We start from the raw sequence: 22227 nt of genomic DNA, 5'->3' as shown, positions 1-22227 counted from the left end.
ATGTTTTTTCAAAACAAATTTGTCTCTGGAGGTCTAGACAGTTTTTATTTTGAACACACATACGTCAGCGGGTGTTCCCGCACGTCTTCATTAAAAAGTAATATAAATATTGTTACGAATCTCACTATCCAGGCTCTCTGCAAACTGCACCATACACCACCAACGTAAAGAACTTGACAACACAGGGCTCCAAAGTAACGTAACACTTTAATAGTTGAATAAATAACAGCCAATACTGTACAATGGGCAACACGTAAACTGTACAAATATCTCTCCGATAACACCGTTCCGCCGTATCAACTATTGCACTGGTCTCTCCGTCTCGTTCCGGGCTTGCACCGGGTTCAACAGTTCAGGACTGACTTCACACACTAGGCTCGTTGTGTCGGACTCGATCGCAGACCAAGATCAAGAAGCCAGTCGTCTCAATTGTACTTGACAGTACTCCGCACTGAACCGTTGTAATGCTCCGTACAGAACCACACCGCTGAACTGTGCTGTAGTCGACCGGACTGTAGTGAACCGGGCTCTGAACCCCTTTTCTCGACCGTCTTGACTGCGACACCTCCTCTCTTATATAGGGTCCCTACTGGCCTTCTCGAACCGGACAGAATGCCGCTCGACGTTTCTAAGTGGTCAGATGACTTCATCCCTCATGACACTCCTGAGCTCTGTTCACGACGTCGATCCTTCCCGAACCATAATGTTGACACTCGTCTCGGCCGACCGTGGTAACTCGTCACGGTTGACCGCTCGTCTAGCGCTGGCCTGGTGCGATTTGCGTCGGTTAACTACACACGTACCACTACCCCCATCTGTGCCACCACCAGGTTTATAACAGTATATAGACGTCCAGGACCATTTTGCGCAGTCTATTAAGTCTTGATATATAGGCCTTTAACCAATCTAGAAATTCTTTATAAATATATCTCAATCCAGTATTCTAGTTTTGACAATAGTAGGCGTTTCTTTTGCAACATGTTTATTCTGGTCAGTTTTATCTAACGAGGCATTGATACTTAGACTTAGACTTAGGTCCTCCCACGCCGTTCGGCGCATTGGGTGGCAAGCTGTCTCCATAAAGATCTGTCATTGGAAACGTCTGAAGCCTCCTCCCACCTGGTGTCCACGCTTCTGAGGGGCATTGATAACACGTACATAAATTACAGGTGCGTCGACGTTGCTCGAGTGAACCAAAATAGTACATATAATATATTCTGGTTACTGTAATTCTTTTCAATTTATCTCTTATCGCCAAACAATCTGTGTTCATTATACATAGACTATTCTTAAACAACGTAGGACAGATGGAGGGCTATAAAAGACAGATTTTAAAGAGGGACAAATATCATTTACGATTTTCTTCCGTAACATTGAGAGTGTTTATATTCTAGACTTTTCGAGCGTTCTTGGCGTTTAGCGTTTTGTGTTTGTATTAAGCGTTTGTGGTTAGCACTCTTTATTTTATTTTTTATTTGCTAAGCATTTAGCTTTTCTAATTTAGCGCTATGTATTTCCCGTCTCCGATACCCTGATGTAACTTAGCTAACTCTTTACTTTAACAAGTGCAAAAATAAGACACTATGCGTCGAGATATTTATTGTTTGATAAGTTGTTTTTTTTCACTTCATTGTTGACTAAAAACGAAGAGCAGCTTTTATTGTGTCGAATTTGTTTTAAATTGTTTTTTTTTAGAATACTAAATTTAGAATTTCTAAATCCTTTCCAATTTATTAAACATGAAGTCGAAGTTGTAGCTGTGTAGCCACGTGAAACACTGTACTTCTCATTTATCTTTGGACTTCAATATAAGCCGTATAATATTAATTATTATTATGCTATTATTATTTTTATAATTATTATCTGTTATTTCACGTTTTTTTTAGAAATTTCAAGAAATTTATATATATATGGCTGGCTGCCTGGTCGTGCGGTTTGCGCGCTGGACTGTCGTTCGGATTTATCGACGGTCGAGGGTTCAAACCCTGCCCGCTCCCATCCCCCGTCGTCCTGCGGGAGGTTTGGACTAGGAAGTAAACTATCTTCACCTCTGAAGGAACATCCGAATTAAGTAAAACAAAACAAATATATATATATATATATATATATATATATATATATATATATATATATATATATATATATATATATATATTTAGATTTATATATATATAATTAAGCTTTAAAGACCAGCTTAAAGACCTGGGACGTGGCGACGAGCTATTGGTCTAAACTGACCACAGACGTGACTCCGTGACGTGACTGCCGATTTTCCATAACGAAAGGTTTCGCTCAAACTGAGCGTCATTCAATTCTATTGTATTCTATATAACCGTAGTACGCCGAGAATAAACAGACAAGATTCGTTATACAAAAACATTTCAATTTTGTTGTTGTCGTTGTTGTTGTTATTAACTTTAGATAACTTTTTGTCCTAAGTGTCCACATTTTATAGTTTAGATATTTCTATTCGTTGCAGCAATCATGAAATTTCTATCGTTGATGATCTGTTTGTCTGTAATGTTTCTAAACATTGAACAAGTTGTTATGGACTCAGATGTTGCCAATGTTGTAAGTAATCTTTGAAAGGAGTAATTTACTCGATTTTATATATTGTTCAATATATATAAAACTTGTATCCATGTTCACTGTTTCGTAGCAGTGTAACCTGAGAAATCTTCTTCTCTTCTTATATATTACAGACAAAAAAGAAGATAATTAAGTGCTACGCGTTTCATGTGTCAATCTAGTCATGCGTGTTAATCAATTCAATGACTAAAACTCTGTCAAGTCGTTGGTTTTCCTGGTTGATTCAGGCAACCCATTCCATTCTCTAATGGCACTAGGGAAGAAGGAGCACTTGTATGGATTTGTTCTAGCGTATGGAATAAGAAATGTGTCTCTATCTTTGTGTCTTTCTGAGTAGTTCATAAGGCTTTGTTTTTCTATTTGTAAATTACGGTTTAGTGTTTTATGTATTATAGCTACTTCACTTTTTTACTTTTTAGTCTTCTGTCTTGAAGTGTCTCTAAGTTTGTGATTTAACTAATGGTGTTACTCTAATCCAATCGGAATATTTGGTTGTTTACTACTCTATTTTGTATTTGATCTAGTTACTTTATGTAGTCTTGAGTTGGGTTACCCAAACAGAGGATGCACATTCTAATATGGCTTAACTCAAGTTTTACAGCTTCTGTATATGTTAAATTTTCTTAGCTTTCTGAGATAGAAGAGTCTCTGGTGTACGAGTTTACGATAGAAGAGATAGAAGAGATACAAGAAAGTTCTTCACATGCCGTCATCCGAGTCAAAACGTTCATTTGGATCAACGGAGCACAGGCAGCAGCAAGAAACAAAAATAAAAACGAGCAGAACAGCAGCAGCATGAATTAACTGCATTGGCTGGGTATTTTGGTGATGAAACTTCAGATATCACTAAGCAGATGTCTTTGAGCGTTCGGTTTGTTGATTGTGATTGTATTCGACTTCCTTATCTTAGTTTCATTGGTGTGTCTGAAGTCATTGCCAGCGAATACATTATGCACAGTCCAGACATGGACAAACTACTCGGCCAAGGCTGCCCCGTGATGTCTTCAGTAAATGTCCCTAGTGATTGCCTTGGTGCTAAATTTACCTCTTTTGTTTGACACATTTGGTGAGAAATACGAATCCATTCTAGCTAGTCTTATTTTTGAGATCTTTGACTGTTTGGCTGATCTTACAATAACGACTGCAAGTGAAACCAGACAAACTGCAGACATGTGTTCTAAATGTCTCCTCTTCTTGTGTTTCTGATGTGTCTTTTCATTGTCGTCAATTCATCTGTTCTTGAACCAGTTTCCATGATGTTGCAGTCTATCTAACTTATCATAGTGGCCAATCATCAGCACATCAGCTGTCACATTACTGACATAATCAAAAATCAACTTGACCGTTCTCAAGAACAGGTGAGAGAGGGCTTCTGGAGGAATCGAGACTGCTGGCAAACAAACTTGAGTTTGTTCTGCCAAGAATTCGCAGTCGACAGACACACCGAGCAAAAACCACATGTTTGAATATTGGGAGTTAATAAAGAACACGGCTTTTCACTACGTATCTTGATTCGTTAGTTTCTTCGTTACGTCTCGCATTTAGAGCAGTAATAATTTTGAGTTGAACTTGTTTTGGTCTTTATCCTAAAACGATGCAAGAGCTGCAATGCAAGGAAGAATATCATAATTGCACGATAGGCGTTCATCGACATCTTGTCCATCGCGATGAAAATCAAATCATTAGTAAAGTTATGACAGTTTTGGCAGTCACAGTCAAGGTTTGCAGTTTTTGTTTGATCGACCGCAGGGAAGCACTGGCATAAAGAATACGTTTAACAATGTGTAGAGAAAATACTTCGTTCACGATTTTAGTTTCTTATTTTTTTTATTTCAAGAGATAGGGCTATTTACAATGCACTTAATATCGATTATGTTTGGGGTTCCTAATGGGGGGGGGGTCTTCTCTTTGATATTCTACGTAACAAGAAAGTTGAGGCCACGACTTGGAGCCATAGCTTACATCTAATTTAGTAAATTTGTCACTATTGTCAGGGCTTTTTTTTTTTTAAGCTTTGGATTGTTTGTACTGGTCTAATGACTGTCTATTGAGTAACATCAATGTCAATTAAATAATTGAGTAACTCTTTGAAGTGCAGATGAAATATTTAATACAATGGATTGGTAAGTAGGGGATGTCGATAATGGTATTAATCAGACTTTGTTGACAAAAATACTAAAAATATATATTTAAAAAAAATGGACGTGCTTGTCATTGAAAGAAATTCTATCCAAAGCAAAAGACGTTGAGGAATGGAGAAAGACGGTCAACAGATCTTGGGTGGTGCCCAAATGGTTCAAGAGACTAATTGATTAAGTTCCCGTTTCAGACCTTGTTATTGATGGGGCAGATGCTGTTAAGGTCATGTGTTTCTGAAGCCTACGGTTAACAAGGGTATCACGTGGCCAGCACAACGACCAACCGCCTTTAAATTTTCCTCAACTAATGTCAGGTACCCATTAAGGCTGGGTGGACTCAGAGGCGCCCGAAAACTTCGGTTCGGAAGCCAAGCGCGTTATCGCTCAACCACCGCGCCTCCGACCAAGTGATAGGTGTAGGTGATTTGGGTCATTACTATAAGCTCATAGTTGTTTCACTTCCACAGTTTTGCAGAGTAATATACCTAAGACTTTTGTCTTTTGCGTCACTACACGGAGATAGTGTTGGCCCTTTAGGCTAGCTTGGGCTAACATTATAACGTGAGATGCATTGCTTTGAATTGTCAGAGAAATGTTGTGGTCCAGTTTTCGATTGACTAGTGAAGCTGCTAGGTGCAGATTAGTGATTGTTACCTATGGTAATGCAACTGAGACTAGTTGATTCTTTTACTGCAATAGTAATAATTTGTAGTCGTTACTAATATGTAGCTATATAATTAAAAATCCATAAGACTTAATTTTAAGCAATTAAACATGTCTTATGTGCACTTTAAATTACTAAGTGTTTTTGTTGCCATAAACTTTGCACATTTCTATTACATAATGAACTGTACCAAAAATACGACATAACATTTAGCTTTACAAAAGTTTGATCTCTTAAATTTCAGAACCATTTACGAGAAGTGAAAACAAGATTATCTCCCTTGACTGTAAGTCTATTAATAAACTCAATTTCTTTATTCTTTTCATTTTTACCCAAGATTGACATGTGGAGATAACAATGAGTGACATTATGCATAATTAATTCTTAAACTCCTTCAATCATTACTTGAACAATGTATTTGGCCGCTGGCAACAGTAAGACATCAGCTAAGTTGTGAGGTTTCATAGCTCTAGCAATTCTGACGGCCTCCAAATAAGAATCTTCAACCGTTCGACGACTGCTATGTTGTGTTCATTGTATTTGTCAACGGTAAAGTTTGGAGTTTCTTTACATTTCCATTACTGCAGGTCGTTGTCGGCAAAACTCGGATGTTTAATATCAAAATGACTTTCAGATTTGTCAGATTCATTGATTCTGATGAAAAATGACTCATTTTGGTTTCTCAATTTCTGCTGTAACTACTGAAGTAAAACCGAATCGTAAAAAAAGATCATCGTCCAATTTTATTGTCTAAACAATCATCTCCACGAATAGTTTAATAACGAAAAAGTTCCCCTTTCAGACCTTGTGGTCTATAGGGCAGATGATGTAATGGTCATCTGATTCTGTGACCTTCGGTTAACCAGGGTGTCATGTGACCAACGACCAACCGCCTTTACTTTTCCCCAACTAATGTCAGGTACCCATTAGAGCTGGGTGGACTCAGAGGCGAAAATAAAAATCCCAGTCTTCACCAGGATTCGAACACGGGACCCCCGGTTCAGAAGCCAAGCGCTGTACTGCTCAGCCACCGAAACTACTACCTTTTCTCTCATAGACTAAACCTAGATGGTTTTGAACTCAATATAAAACGGATGTGGTTTTCAATTACGTGCGTGAATCTTCCCCAGTGGAAAAAAAAATCTCTGACTCCGCAATGGTGCAGCGTTGTGTCTCGTCACGCCGATTGATGAACAGTCATTGAAACTGTGACAAATACCGACGCTGCGACAAAATAGTGGAGCTATTTTGATTCAGTTGTTTTTAACATCTATTTTCAAGAGACAAATAAAAATGCAGTTTTTTGGATTATGGGTGATTTCAACCTACCTGATATAAATTGGAAAACACTAACCATAGATAAACACCAAAACCTTAAGGACATAAATGAGCTTTTCATAGAAACTTTACACAACCTAAGTTTAGATCAAATCATTAAAAAGCCAACTAGATTAAACAACACATTAGATCTCTTCTTAACCAACAGACCTGGATTAGTAGTTGATTATGAAATTATCCCTGGTCTATCAGACCATGAGATCATAAAAATACACAGTCAGATAAAAGCAGTAGCCAATACAAAACCCAAAAGAAAAATCTTACTCTGGAATAAATGTAACCTAACACAACTACACCAAGCTGCACTAAACTTTCAACAAACATTCTTATTAGAAAAAGACATTAACCAACCAGTCGATGACCTCTGGAATTTCATTAAAAACCATCTTAAAAGCATAATAGAAAATCATATACCAACTAAATACACATCAAACAAAATAAATAAATGCTGGTTTAATAATAGACTAAAGAAGCTTTGTAAACAGAAGGAAAACCTCTATAGAAAATTTAAAGAAACTAATGCAGAAAGAGTTTACAAAAAGTATATAAAAATTAAACACTTAACCCAAAAAGTAAGCAGACAGCTGCAGAGTGAATACATAAACAATGTAATATCTAAAGATAACAACAAAAACCTATGGTCATACATTAAGTCTAAGAAAATGGAAACAACAGGCGTAGCGCCATTAAAAGATGAACATAACATAATACATAATGATAATGAAACTAAAGCAAACATTCTAAACAAATACTTTGCATCAGCATTCTCAGCCCCAGGAGACAAAGACATATTACTGAATTTGAACCAAGTAGACAACATAGAAGATATAGTAGTACAAGAAAATGGAATTCAAAAACTATTAGCCAACACCAAACCAAATAAAGCTTCTGGACCTGATGGTATTCCAGCTAGATTACTCAAAGAACTAAGTAATGAGCTAGCCCCAGTGTTCAAAATACTCTTTCAGGCTTCACTTAACCAGGGCAGAGTACCAAAGGACTGGAAAGAAGCTAATGTCACCCCCCTATTTAAAAAAGGAGAAAAATCTGACCCAGGGAACTACAGACCAGTATCACTTACCAGCATCACATGTAAAATCCTACAACACATAATATGTAGCAACATCATAAACCACTTAGACAAACATAATGTCCTCACACCATACCAACATGGCTTTAGGAAATATAGATCATGTGAAACACAACTAATAGGACTAATTGATGATTTTTCAAAAGGTTTAGATAATAGTGAACAAATAGATGCTATCTTACTAGATTTTTCTAAGGCTTTTGACAAAGTTCACCACCATAGTTTGCTTAAAAAATTAAAATATTTCGGCATTAATGGTCCACTGCATCAGTGGATTAAAGACTTTCTGATAGGGAGAGAACAAACTGTAATAATAAATGGCTCTAAATCAACACCGATAACAGTAAACTCAGGTGTACCTCAAGGTACAGTCTTGGGTCCACTACTATTTTTAATTTACATAAATGATTTACCAAATTGCATTAGTTCAGGAACAAAAGTCAGATTATTTGCAGACGATTGCATAATATATAGAACAATAAAAACAACACAAGACACAGATATTTTACAAAGAGAATTAGATGAATTACAGAAATGGGAATCAAATTGGAGCATGTCTTTCCACCCAGAAAAATGTCAGTTGTTAAGAGTAACAAAAAAACTAAAACAAATTAATTCCACTTATCTTATTCATGGCAAACCAGTATCACAGACTAAAAACGCAAAATACCTAGGTGTTATAATAAATGAAAAACTATCATGGAATCCACATATTGATGAAACTACAAAAAAATCAAACAAAGCATTAGGATTTATTAAAAGAAATTTCTATAAATCAAATAAGAACATAAAACTAAAATGTTACTTAACCTTGGTTAGGCCAATAATAGAATATGCATCCTCCGTTTGGGACCCCTCAACTCAAGAAAACATTAAGAAACTGGAACAGACACAAAATAGAGCAGTGAGATTCATAACAAACGAATATTCACATTTGACTAGAGTAACACCTTTAGTAAAATCACTAAATTTAGAAAGCCTTCAGGACAGAAGGCTCAAAAGTAAAGTAGCAATCATACATAAAACACTGAACCATAATCTTCAAATACAAAAACAAAATTTAATAAAATACTCTGAAAGACACAAAGATAAAGGCACATTCCTCGTCCCATATGCTAGGACAAATTTGTACAAATACTCCTTCTTCCCTAGTGCTATTAGAGCATGGAATGGGTTGCCTGAGCTAGCCAGGAAAACCAGTGACTTGGCAGAATTTAAGTCATTGGTTAATATGCATGACTAAATGCATGACGCGTAGGACGTAATCATCTTCTTTTTTGAAGTAACGTCTGTATTATATAAGATAAGATAAGACTATTACGGTAACAAAAAATATAGCAGCCAATGAAAAATTTTGTAAAATGTCTAGTTGTTTAGGCAAAAAATCTAGTTTTCCGATGGTCTTCGGCGACCCCCTAGAAAATCATCATTAAACCCCCAAGGGGGTCGCGCTCAGCTGGTTGAGAACACCTGTTGTAGATGAAGCTTTGTAAAATTATTATACTACTAGCATTACACACCGGCTACGCCCGCTGATTTATTCTCATGTTTTCTATGCTAATTATTGACGTGCATAAAACGGGACAGATTTGAACGTTTTCATTAAAATAATTTTGGATCGAATTATTGTATCTTTTACAATGAAATGAAACGGCCGCTTCTCTCTGTTTCGCTTTGTCTCTTTCTCCCGAATTTCATGCAAATTCATACGGCAAGTGCTGATATCTCTTTATACTTAAATCAGTCAGTGAATCAGTCAGTGGTATTTTACAAATCTTATATAGATTTACAATGTTTTTTTTTAATTTAATTTTGTTGCTAATATTTAACCGCAATATAAGATATTTGAGTATATAATAAATTAATAGTAGTATATTTATTTCAGAAAATAATAAATGTGTCGTGTGTTTATTTTCTTGTTTCTTAAATTCTTCTATCAAACATTGGAAAACTTCTTGACTATTGAATATATATATTTTTTTTAAAACATTTCAGAGGGAATTTCTACAAAGAAGCAACTATGTAAGTAAATGATTCAGTTGTTGTTTTTTTTTTAATAATTTTGATTTTGTGAAGTATTAACTCATAAATAATTAAGATATTTAAAAAACTTTACGACTCAGGGCTCCATAATAACTAACACTTTAATTTCTAATAGCCAATAACCAACTCTTACAGCCAACAATGTACAATTGACAAATATAACTCTGACCGTTTATAGGTTTGAAATTGGATAACCCTACTGTTGTATCAACTCTTGAACCTCTGTATCAAACTCTACTGGCCTCTTTCACAATGCCATACAAGTTAGTGCATATGGTGCGTTCTAGCTTGTGCACTGTTAAAGACTAGACTTGTATGTTGACATTATTGAGTCAACCGAGTTCTGACCAAGTCAAATGTTTATAAAGGGCTTATAAAGACGCTGTGCTAAAGAAGAGACATTGCGTTATATGTTTGTGATGTCTTGTAAACGTACTCGTTAGGTTACCCCCTCCCCCCCCAATAATAACATATGTATGTATGTGCTATATAGAAATCAAAACCATTAGACCAATGTTAATGAAACTTGAAATGAAAGTTCTTTAGATAACAACGGTGATCTTAGGTCATGTGATATGGCCCTACAATAAGAGAGTTAAGATCAATGATGAATCCTGACATGGATTTTAACTATTAAAAACAGCGTAGACGCATTTTATGTATAACAAAAAAACAAAAAGAAAAATACTGGAAAAGGCCGGGTAAAAACATAGCTAGTATATCTATATAGAAAGTATATTATATATATGTGGTGGCGCGGTTGCTGAGTGGTTAAGCACTTGGCTTACGAATCTGGGGTCCTGGGTTTGAACTCTGTGAAGAAATAATTGTGCAAAAGTTTGACTTGATCCGAACCGAGTTTGGGTGTGGGTGAAATAACGTGTAACAACTTTTTACCAGACAGACAGACAGAAAGAGTTGATATAAGCTTTGTAATAAAAAGGAAATTTTTTACACCCTTCCCCCCCCCCCCCCCGGCCAGCTTCTCGAACAAGCATCCTGGCGAAGATGTGCAAAATGTTCCTGAGCTTTAATTTATTGAAATTTTGGAGAAATGCGGAAATACCAGAAAACGTAGAGTCCGTTCATTATTGATACTTTTTTTTCCTCGTTCTCTAGCCAAATTTACATTTATTGCTATTTTTAAGGTTAAAAAATTATATCGGTCAATCCCAGTGTGGCCAACGAGCTAGTAATTCTTTTCTCAACAATATACATCACCTGTCAAATTTCTTGGAAAAATTGTTAGAGCCGTTTACGAGAATCGCGTCCACCCTCCCACCTTCCATGAAGTTTTTTTTTTATATGAGTGGCGGTAGTTCTTACAAGTTTTGGTCAGATTTGTAAGTCAATAGTCAAGCGGTTCTCAGCCTTTTTAGCTCGGCGACCCCTTTTTTACAATTCCCAGCTATAAAGAGAATTCCAACCATAAATTATTTAAAATGTCAGAAATCATTCTGATTTAATCGTCTGGTTCATCTGTCCTATCACTACCTTTATGGGAATAGCAACCGTCAACACGAAAAAAAAACCTTTGTACAATATCAAGTTTTATATTTTTATGGTCTCAGATGACCTCTGGAAAATCATCATTCGACCCTCAAGAGGGTCGCGATCCACAGGTTGAGAACTTCTGCAATGTTCTAATCTTTTAGTCATATGCTTGTCTTAGGATACGTTCGTGTTAAACATTTTCTAGTCACCCCCGAGTCCCATACTTTTTAAACACAATTATTTGATGTGAACGTGCATTTTTTTTTAAAATATTTTTAATTCTATTTTTAGGCTGGTTGGAGCTCTAGGAAACGTGGAGTATGATTGTAAGCAGAAAGAAAATCATTTGTGATAATTAAACTTTGATTTGGAATAAATGTAAACTGTGTATTGAGATGTATTGTGTATTTCTTTAACATCGAACACTTCAACGCTTAACTTAGGCTTTTATTGATGGTTAGTTGTTGTTTTTGTCAAAGCTTATAGCACACTCTGTCTGTCTATCTGTCTGTCTGGTAAAAAGTTTGAACATGTTTTTTCTCCCACTTCCCATGCTAGGATTATGTTAAAACTTTGCACAATTATTAATTGAACCTGACAAGACACGAATTAATCAAACAAATTAACCAATTAGTTAATTAATTGTTGGTGATCAATTTTTTTGTTTGATATCGAAATAAGGAAATAAATGCTATTTAATGAGAGATGTGGATGTATATATGGATTTAATCCCCTTATTACGTTTTGACACGTTTTTTTCTCCCACTTCCCATTCTCGGATCAAGATGAAATTTTACAAAACTATTCATTGTCATGACAATACACGAATCAATTAAAAAAATAACCAATTAGTTAATCATTCATAACCAACTTATTAATTTCGTTTTACATAATATAAAGGGAGATAAACACTGTAATTTCAAATAAATGGCAGTGATTAGCGGTTCTTTCCCTTAGATAAGCAATTTTTTTTGTTATATATTCTTTTTTCAATTGCTTGTCTAATGTTTTACTTTCCATAATTTACAGAAATGTTTTCATTGTTCAGCTTGTTACCTTAGCACTAGATATTTTAAAACGAGCTAGCATTTGATAATAAAAATAAAATAAGCAAAGTGTAAAAAAATGTGTGCTTACGTTTAATGGCTTCACTTATCAAATTATTGGGTTTCACCTAATAAAGAACAAACATTTAAAAATGCAATAGTTCCAGGAGTTACTTTTGAAGAACAACTATACATATGTAAACAGGGTGCGTTACTATTTAATTGTTGTGAATGCATGAACTAACATAATAAATTAATCTTCATCATCAAACTCCATTTGAGTGAGGGCTTGATAGGCTTTAGTTAACTTTATTTAATGGATGATCTCCTAGACATAACTTTGCTTCCTCAAATATGTCTGACCATCTAGTTTTTCCTAAGATTGTCTTAAGGCCAATAGTGTTTAGAAATGTTGAAATTGTCATCATTTTATTATAATAACAAAAAGCTTGACCTTGGCTTGGCTACCTATGAAGCGGGGCTCGAGGTTCAAAACCCGACTCGAGCAGGGTTGTGTTTACTAAGCGCAGAAAGGCAGCACGGAAAACCTTCTCCCAGATACCCCCTTCCCCCTCCCCACTGGTCCACAAATGAGATTGGACCATAGCGCTCTGAGCATGCTATTATAAAAACTATAACTTATTTGTTTTATTTTGTCTTGCGCTATTTTGTCGGGAAATTTCGCGCTATTTTCTCGGGAAATTTCGCGCTATTTTGTCGGGTCACCATATGACAGTCAAAAGCAAGGCTACAGCTCCAGTAGCTCTACCAGTCATTGACGGCTTAGTGTACTTTAGTTAATTGTATGTGATGGATGATCTCCTAGACAGGAATTTGCTTCATCAAGTATGTCTGACCATCTAGTTTTTCCTAAGATTGTCTTAAGGTCAATAGTGTTTAGAAATGTCCCGTTCGGACATCATGATATTGTAACGGATCTCCCTATCCTGGCTCTCTGCAAACTGCGTCACACAACACCTCCAACTTAAAATTGACAACTCAGGGCTCCAAATAACGTAACAGTTTAATGTTAAATTAAATCACAGCCAAGACTGTATAATTGGCAGCACGTAACACAAGACTGGACAATTGGCAGCACGTAACACAAGACTGTACAATTGGCAGCACGTTACACAAGACTGTACAATTGGCAGCACGTTACACAAGACTGTACAATTGGCAGCACGTAACACAAGACTGGACAATTGGCAGCCAGCACGTAACACAAGACTGTACAATTGGCAGCACGTTACACAAGACTGTACAATTGGCAGCACGTTACACAAGACTGTACAATTGGCAGCACGTAACACAAGACTGTACAATTGGCAGCACGTTACACAAGACTGGACAAATATGTCTCCGTTAACAACCGTACCGCCGTATCAACTCTTGCACTGGTCTCTCCGTCTCGTCCCGGACTTGTACTCAGCCGTCGTACTGAACCATCGTACTGAACCGTCTTGACTGTGACAACTCCGCTCTTTATATAGGGTCCCTACAGGCCTTCTAGAACCGGACGAACGTCACTCGACCCTTCTGGTTAATCACATAGCTACATTTCTTGTGACGCTTCTGGGCTCTAGTCGCATAACAGAACCTTCCCGAATCGTCGTGGCTGACCGTCGCAACTCGTCGCCGTTGACCGCTCGTCTAGCGCTGGCCAGGAGCAATTCGCGTCGGCTGTCTACATACACCGCTACCCCCATCTGTGTCACCACCAGGTTTATAACAATATTTTATATCATTCAAAGTTCTGATGCAACGACTACTTTTTTTTTTCTTTTCCGAAAGAGAACCATTTAATTTTTTAAATTATCGATGCAAGGAGATTAAAAAAACAACAACACCTATTTTACATGCAAACTTCAGGAGAGTTTGTTTTTTTTTAAAGGCCACAGAAAAAGATCTAGAAATAAATGTAATTAAAAGTTATAGATCTAGATCTAGTTTGTAGGACAAATGGAAGAGGAGATTTTTATTTTTATTTGCTAGGGGAAAAGTCACCAAGTCATTTCTAGCTCACTACTTAAAGTAGGTCAATAATTTATTTTTTTCTGTTGCCAATTTATCTATTTTTGTAAGAAGAATAAATCTTTTTAGTTTCTCTTTATTACGTGTAACATTTTATTAATTTTGAATGTATGGATAAGATTAATAATTAGTATTTAAAAAAATATAAGTGTACGCTAAAAGACTATATGAAGGCGCTGTGGCTGAGGGGTAAAGAGTTTGGCATCCGAATTTGGGGTCCTGGGTTAGAATTCTGGTGAAGACTGGGATTTTCACATTCGGGACGCCTCTGAGTCCACCAAGCTCAAATGGATACCTGACATTAGCTTGGGAAAAATAAAGATCGTTGGTTGTTATGCTGGCCACGAGACACCCTCGTTAACCATGGGCCATAGCAATAGATGACCTTTACATTATCTGCCCCATAGATCACTTGGTCTGAAAGGGGAACTTGAATTAATGAATATATAAAAAACTAAAACTTGAAAAAGTACTTATGTTCTATAAAAACTCATTTTGAAAGATTTAAACTTCAAAAGAGAAAAATTAATTTAATTTTGTTATTATTATTTTAGCGCCCAATTATTTTTAAATGTTATTACTTTCAACGATCAAAACAAGACAATGGCTTGAATATTCCTGGTCCATTGGTGAATTCAATGGAGCTTGTGTGATAAAACAAACTCTCTTTGTAATCTTGTTTTTTTAGCAGCCCCCGAAAGGGGAATAGACGCTATTAGTTTTGTGTGGTCTGTCTGTCCGTCCGTCCGTCCGTCCCATTTAGATTTCGTAAACTAGAAAAGATATTGAAAATCAGACATCATGATGTTTTAGACCATTCAAAGTTCTGATGCAGCGGCTACTTTTTCTTTTCAGAAAATGAAAAATTAAATTTTTTAAAATCAAATATGCAAGCATTTTTTTTTTAAATTACACCATTTTTACAACTATTCACTATTTATAATAACAAAGACCGGATGCTATATAGTAAGGGGAATAACTAATTACCATATTTTCAATAACACATTTATGTAAACGGTTTTAGATTTGTTGTCAAGAATTATTTTTTTTTACATTGGTACTGCTAAGTTAGATACGTTCTGCCATAATAACTACTGCATTTATAAAAAATTTGTTTACTTTTTTATGAAGAGAGAAAAATCTATTTTGTATGTATTTAAGTTGAAAATAACTTAAAACATTAATTAATAATTTGTGTTTTATATTGTCGTGTGAACTGCATTGCTGTGGAATGCTGAACGTAAGGAAAGGGAGAATTTGTTTTTTTTTTTTTTTTTTTTTTTTTTTTAAGGAAATGTTTTTTTCTTCATTTTCTTGAGGCTTTGAATAAGAGATTGACCCTTTACAGAACAATTAGATCAATTAAATAATTATTATATGACATCAGTTAGGCCAGGCTCACATCTAACTTCACCTTCACTTTCACCTATGTTTTGGTCTGCTGGACCTTTGGGGCACCACACAAGATCTTCCGACCTTCTTTCTCCATTCTTCTCTGTCATTCGCTTTTGATATAATTTAATCCTGATATTCTTTCTGAAAATGTTAAAACCTGCCTTTTTACCTGCCTGGGTGGACCACTTCTGGGGCCGATTTTGAGTTTGTGTGTCCACACAAGCTGTCTTTGTAACCTTGTTATTCTTGTGTTTTTAGGTAAAAGAAATAATTGTGCTAAATTTCAGCTTGATCCGAAATTTCGTGTGGACGAAATAACGTATAAAAAATTTTTACCAGACAGACAGACAGACAGACAAAGTGAGTTAATTTATGCTTTGTAAAAAAAATTACTTATCAGCAACAAAAATGCATTAAATGAATACTTAAACTTAGCGTTGAGGTGTTCCATAAAAAAAAGTATATAATAAAGCCCAATAGCATATATGTTCTCCAAATCAAAGTTTAATCATTACAGATGATTTTCTTTCTGCTTACACTTATACTCCCCATTTTGAATGTCTCCATCGAGCCTGAAAATAGAATTAAAAGTATTAATTTAGAACTTTACAATCCAGAGGCGTAGCTAGGGTGTAGGGAAGTGAGGGGGGAGAATTTGAAAATCCCCAGGGCCCCCACTTGTTGTTTTTTTTTTTTACATTAAATATTAAATATTACGCAAAATGCAAGGGGTTTCCAAAAAGGTCAAGCCCCCACCCCCATTCCCCCAAATGATGGCCAATTCTTATCTACGCTACTGATAGAATCATTGCCTTTTCTTTAAATTGGAATGGGGGTGTAGGTAGAGAATGTTTATCTTAACATGAACGCAATCCTAATACAAGCTTTTGACTAAAACCTTAGGTTATTGAAGAGGTTCTCAACCTGCCAATCGCGACTCTCTTAGGGTTCGTATGACTATTTTCCAGATGTTACCTGAGACCAGAACAAAAAATAGATTTTTTTCCCTCCATTCTAAAGTATAAAACTTAACATTGTACGAAGTTTATCTGTTGATAGTTTAGTTACTTAACATTTGAGAATAGGATGACTATGGCATACAATTAAATCAGAATGATTTGGAATATTTTTATTGTCGCAGAATAAATAATTAAAATTTTAAGAATTGATATATAACACCATAACAAAAGCAAAGTTACGTAAGCTTATGAAAAAAAAAGTCAATGTTACAATTTGAGTAGGAATAGGAGTGGCGGAGCTAAAAGTCTGAGAACCGCTGGGTTATTGGTTTACAAATTTGACAATAACGTGAAAACAGCTACTACCGCTCATATATTAAACCTTTTTTTTTACAATACCTCTATTAACTCTTCGGGGAAGGTGAGTGGGTGGACGCGTTTCTCGAAAACGGCTCTATAGATTCTCCTTGAAATTTGACAGTTGCAGTATATTTTTCGGGAAAAGAATTTCTAGCTCGTTGGCCACTTTAGTTTGACCCTTATAATTGTTTTTAACTAAAGAAAAAGATATATGTATAAATTTGGTTATGTTATAAAATCTTATCTTATCTTATATAATACAGACGTAAACTTTAAAAAAAGAAGACGACTTCGTCCTAAGCTTCATGCATGTTTACCAGTGGCTTAAATTCTGCCAAGTCACTGGTTCTCCAGGATACATTCGCTTAATTAGGATTCTATATGGGGAGGGGGGGGGGGAGGGGGGGAGGAAATGGGCGGGGTAAAATTTTCCTTTTTTAAAAAAAATCTAAGATTCCTGAGTTATAAAGAGAGGAAAGAAATCACTCTATAACTAGTATAAAGGAGGTATAGCCTTTTTTTTTTTAAATTATTTTTAAGGTTTTCCTGTAAGTTGTTAAAATCCATCCAACAGGAATCGAATGTACTACATCTCAGATCTATGTATACTATCATTGTCTTTGGTGCTCGAATGTATAAAGTGGTGGTCTGTCAATGTTTAGGTTAGAGGGTTAGGGTAAAATATTTGTATTTTGAAAAAAATAAATAAAAATTCCTTTTTTTTTTCATAAAGCTTATTTTAAGTGCAATTATATCAATTAGTTTGGATCAGTCACGTCATAAAATTTGTATTAGATAAGACTGACTTTAGCACAGCGTCTTTATAAACCGTTTATAAACCCTTGACTTGGTCTGAACTACGTTGTTCTTATGTCAAAATTCCTTTCTAATCTCCAATAGTGCACAAGCTAGAGCGAACCATGAGCACTACAATGAATGACGTTGTCTAATAGTGAACCATGTGCACTATATTGAATGACGTTGTCTAATAGCGGACCATATACACTATATTGAATGACGTTATCTAATAGCGAACCATATACACTATATTGAATGACGTTGTCTAATAGCGAATCATATGCACTATATTGAATGACGTTGTCTAATAGCGAACCATATGCACTATATTGAATGACGTTGTCTAATAGCGAACCATATGCACTATATTGAATGACGTTGTCTAATAGCGAACCATGTGCACTATATTGAATGACGTTATCTAATAGCGAACCATATGCACTATATTGAATGACGTTGTCTAATAGCGAACCATGTGCACTATATTGAATGACGTTATCTAATAGCGAACCATATGCACTATATTGAATGACGTTGTCTAATAGCGAACCATATGCACTATATTGAATGACGTTGTGCAAGAGGCCAGTAGAGTTTGATACGGAGGTACAAGAGTTGATACGGAGGTACAAGAGTTGATACAGAGGTACAATAGTTGATACGGCGGTACAAGAGTTGATAAGGAGGTACAAGAGTTGATACGGCGGTACAAGAGTCGATACGGAGGTACAAGAGTTTGATACGGCGGTATAAGAGTTGATACGGAGATACAGTTATCCACTGTCAAGCATTTGTACGGTCAGAGTAACGTGTTGCCTATTGTACAGTATTGGCTTTGATTTATCGGGCATTAAAGTGTTAGTTATTATGGAGCCATGAGTCGTAAAGTTTTTTTAATTATCGAAATTATCTATGAGTTAATATTTCACAACGAAAAATTATTTTAAAAACAAAAGCATTAACTTACATATCTCCCATTTTGTTGAGTTTCCTTCTGAAATGTTTAAAAAATAATAATGTACTCAGTAGTCAAGGAGATTTCCTATGTTCGAGAGAAGAATATATGAAACGAGAAAAATACACACACACCACACATTTTTCAGAAAAAAATATATTAATATTAACTTATAAATATTCAAATATGCATCATTGACATCATAAAGTACCGTTTAATATTGTGCAACAAATTTTATTTTTAAATACCATTGTAAATTTTTAAAATACCACTGACAGATTGACTGACAGATTTAAGTATAAAGAGATATCAGCATTTGACGTTACATGAAGTTACATGAAACTATGGAGAGAGAAAGAGAGAGAGAGACAGAGACAGAGAGAGAGAGAAAGGGAGAGACAAAGAGAGAGAGAGAGACAGAGAGAGAGACAGAGAGAGAGAGAGAGAGAGAGAGAGGGAGAGACAGAGAGAGAGAGAGAGAGAGAGAGGGAGAGACAGAGAGAGACAGAGAGAGAGAGAGAGAGGGAGAGACAGAGAGAGAGAGAGAGAATCGGGCCGTTTTATTTCATTGTAACAGATACAATAATTCGAGCCAAAAGTAAGTTTGAAGTAGTTAAAATGTGGCCCGTTTATTACAGGTTTAAACAATTGGCTATTGCGTCAATAATTAGCAATATAAAGCATTAGAATAAATCAACTGGCGTAGCCTGTGTGTAATTCTAGTAGTTGAATAGATTTACAAAGCTTCATCTGCAGGTAGGCCTGCTGTCCCACGTTTAATCTATGGGCTTGTGAACAATTCCTTATTTGATTTGTTTTGCTTCAACAGATTGTATATCCCGAATGTTGCCCTGAATGAGGCTCTTTCTAGATATCCAAATATCACGGAAAATTGGAGAAGTACACAATGCTAAGACGAAAGTTACCTGTTTAAAGGGGTATTCATTTCCTAAGCCTTCACAGACACAAATCACACATATAAATATAAATTTTTAAAAAATATTGATTTCTATCATAAAATAGTCAAAAATAGATGTTTATAACAAAAAGTTTTGTTTTACAAATTATCATCAGAACTTTCCGCGCCAAAACGGCTACGCCAAACCGGTAACGCCATGCCCACTGCGTCGAAACGCGGACACCCCCCCCCCCCAAAGATTTACAGTACATGACATTAAAAAATTTGGGGCAAAGGAGTTTGTAGTAGTGGTGAAGACTGAAGTACTATACAGGGAATTTTTCTGAAGGATTTTAACGACTAATTTGTGCATAAGGACACTCTATGTTATTAATAGACTTACAGTCAAGGGAGATGATCTTGTTTTCACTTCTCGTAGATGGCTCTGAGAAATTTAGAGTTCAAACATTTATAAAGCTAAATGTTATGTCGTATTTTTTTAACAATAGAAAGTATAGGCGTCTGGACAGTTTTGGCTCGTTTGCCCAGGTCCGCTAACATTCTAATAAACAGAAATGTGCAAAGTTTGTCCATACAATGACTGAGTAGCCCAAAGTCGTAAAAAGACATGCTCCAATTTGATTTCGAACTTCAAAATGCATCGAATTCCAATAGCCATACTCCGTGTATTGTTTTTATTGATATTATGCAATCGTCTGCAAATCACCTGACTTTTGTTCCTGAACTAATGCAATTTGGTAAATCGTTTATGTAAATTAAAAATAGTACTGGACCTAAGATTGTTCCTTGAGGTACACCTGGGCCTATGATAGTTCGGGGCCCTCTGCGGTCGCATAGGTTGCATTGCCCTAAGGCCGGCCCTGCAAAATAGCGGCGTATGCTCCGCCATGGGTCTACTAGTAATATATAAAACACTAAATCATAATAAACGAATAAAAAAAAACAAATTCTAATGAAATACCCAGAAAGACAAAAGTAGAGGCACATTTCTTATTCCATACTTTAGACCTAATTTGTACAAGTGCTCCCTCTTTCCCTTGTGCCATTAGAGAATGGAATGGGTTGCCTGAATCAGGCGCGAGAACCAACAACTTAGCAGAGTTTATGTCATCGATTAATATGCATGACTAGATTGACACATGAAACGCGTAGTGCGTAATTATTATCTTCTTTTTTAGAAGTAACGTCTGTAAAACATAAGAAGATAAGAAGATTTCTCAGGTTACATTGGTACGAAACAGTGAACATGGATACAAGTTTCATATATCTTGAATAATATATAAAAAGGATTAAACTAATTCTTTCAAAGATTACTTACAACAATGGCAGCCTCTGGATCCATGACAACTTGTTCAATGTTTAGAACCATTATAGACAAACAGAAGATCAACGCTAGAAACTTCATGATTGCTGCAATGAATAGAAATATCTAAACTATAACATAAAACAAATTAACAAAAAGAGTAAAAAAAACCTTAAAAAAAATATTGTTTTTGTATAATGAATCTTGTATGGAGTTCGAGCGAGACGTCACAGGTATTTAACCGACGTGGCAATGAGCTATTGATCTAAACTGCTCACAGATTGTGACGCTGCATGTCAGTGTTTAGGTCTTCTATTACAAATAGTTAAAGTTCGAGCCGGGTTTTGAACTCAAGGCCCCTTGCTACAGGTTTAAGCCTTCGGGTTTTGAACTCAAGCCCCCTTGCTGCAGGTTTAAGCCTTCGGGATTTGAACTCAAGCCCCCTTGCTACAGGTTTAAGCCTTCGGGATTTGAACTCAAGCCCCCTTGCTACAGGTTTAAGCCTTCGGGATTTGAACTCAAGCCCCCTTGCTGCAGGTTTAAGCCTTCGGGATTTGAACTCAAGCCCCCTTGCTACAGGTTTAAGCCTTCGGGATTTGAACTCAAGCCCCCTTGCTACAGGTTTAAGCCTTCGGGATTTGAACTCAAGCCCCCTCGCTACAGGTTTAAGCCTATCAGCCACACACTTTGTATCGTAGTCACGGCTTCGCTAGCTGGATTCATTATATCCGGTACGTGACGTTTAGGCGCCGCCGTTTTGGCCCCGCCGTTTTGGCGACGGGACGTTTTGGCGCGAGCCGTTTTGGCGACGGGACATTTTGGCGCGAGCCGTTTTGGCGACGGGACGTTTTGGCGCGAGCCGTTTTGGCGACGGGACATTTTGGCGCGAGCCGTTTTGGCGACGGGACGTTTTGGTGCGAGCCGTTTTGGCGACGGGACATTTTGGCGCGAGCCGTTTTGGCGACGGGTCGTTTTGGCGCGAGCCGTTTTGGCGACGGGACATTTTGGCGCGAGCCGTTTTGGCGACGGGACGTTTTGGTGCGAGCCGTTTTGGCGACGGGACATTTTGGCGCGAGCCGTTTTGGCGACGGGACATTTTGGG

At 36.4% G+C, this 22227-nt stretch overlaps 2 long non-coding RNA genes across 2 annotated transcripts; one reads left to right on the top strand and one right to left on the bottom strand.

Annotated features, from left to right (window-relative positions):
- The first annotated feature begins 2420 nt into the window (after window positions 1–2420).
- LOC129927201 (uncharacterized) lies at window positions 2421–11757 on the top strand. The gene is made up of 4 exons (XR_008778804.1): window positions 2421–2571; window positions 5636–5677; window positions 9815–9841; window positions 11648–11757. It is a non-coding gene; the product is annotated as an uncharacterized LOC129927201 (long non-coding RNA).
- Window positions 11758–16321: 4564 nt separating this feature from the next.
- Window positions 16322–21232, bottom strand: LOC129927232 (uncharacterized). Its single transcript, XR_008778861.1, has 4 exons — window positions 21141–21232; window positions 20205–20246; window positions 18916–18942; window positions 16322–16403 (listed from the first exon to the last, which is right to left on the bottom strand). It is a non-coding gene; the product is annotated as an uncharacterized LOC129927232 (long non-coding RNA).
- Window positions 21233–22227: the final 995 nt, after the last annotated feature.

This window comes from Biomphalaria glabrata, chromosome 7, assembly GCF_947242115.1.
Source record: "Biomphalaria glabrata chromosome 7, xgBioGlab47.1, whole genome shotgun sequence".
In the NCBI taxonomy this organism is placed as follows: Eukaryota; Metazoa; Mollusca; class Gastropoda; family Planorbidae; genus Biomphalaria; species Biomphalaria glabrata.
The sequence above is the reverse complement of the archived record's forward strand: the minus strand, read 5'-3'. Positions and strand labels throughout refer to the sequence as shown.